This window comes from Myotis daubentonii, chromosome 3, assembly GCF_963259705.1.
Source record: "Myotis daubentonii chromosome 3, mMyoDau2.1, whole genome shotgun sequence".
NCBI classification, from domain to species: Eukaryota; Metazoa; Chordata; class Mammalia; order Chiroptera; family Vespertilionidae; genus Myotis; species Myotis daubentonii.
This window is the reverse complement of record NC_081842.1, coordinates 109,285,708-109,286,633: the sequence shown is the minus strand read 5'-3', so window position 1 is coordinate 109,286,633 and position 926 is coordinate 109,285,708. Positions and strand designations below refer to the sequence as shown.

Sequence of the window (926 nt, the reverse complement as noted above, 5' to 3'; positions counted from 1 at the left end):
ACCATCAACAAAATGAAAAGAGAGCCCACTGCATGGGAGAAGATTTTGCCAATGATATATCTGATAAGGGGTGAATCTGCAAAATATATAAAATACTCATACAACTCAACAAAAGTAAGACAAACAACCCAATTTAAAAATGGGCAGAGGACCTAAAGAGACACTTCTGCAAAGTGGACATACAAAAGACCAAGAGACATATGAAAAAATGCTCAAAGTCACTAATATCAGAGAGATGCAAATTAAAACAACAATGAAGTAGTACCTCACACCTGTCAGAATGGGTACCATCAATAAATATTAAACTGATAAGAACAGATACTACACTTGATCTTAGCCAAAAGGCCGAGAAGCCATCCATCAATAAATAAACAAACAACAAATGCTGGCAAGGCTGTGGAGAAAAGAACCCTAGTACACTGCTGGTGGGAATGCAGATTGGTGCAGCCACTGTGGAAAAAAGTGTGGAGTTTCCTCAAAAAAATTAAAAATGAAATTTCCATTTGACCCAGTGATTCCACTGCTAGGAATATATCTTAAGAAACCCAAAACACCAATCAGAAAATATATATATACCCCTATGTTCATAGCAGTGCAATTTATAAATTTATAATAGCTAAGATCTGGGAAAGAGTCCAAGTGCCCATCAGTAGATGAGTGGATAAAATAAATTGCGGTTCATTTACACCATAGAATACTATGTAGCAGTAAAAAAGAAGGATCTCTAACCCTTTGAAATAGCATGGAGGAACCTGGAGAGGTGAAATAAGCCAGTTAGAGAAAAACAAGTATCATGATCTCACTTATATGTGGAATATAATGAAGAAAATAACCTGATGAACAAAACAGATCCAGAGACATTGACACATGCAACAGACTTGAGAGGGGATGAGAAAAAACTGAATTTATATGCATATATGCATAGT

The 926-nt window shown here is 35.9% G+C and overlaps 1 pseudogene; it reads right to left on the bottom strand.

The window, feature by feature from the left end:
* Positions 1 to 230: 230 nt before the first annotated feature.
* On the bottom strand, positions 231 to 357 carry LOC132232278 (U2 spliceosomal RNA; annotated as a pseudogene).
* Positions 358 to 926: the final 569 nt, after the last annotated feature.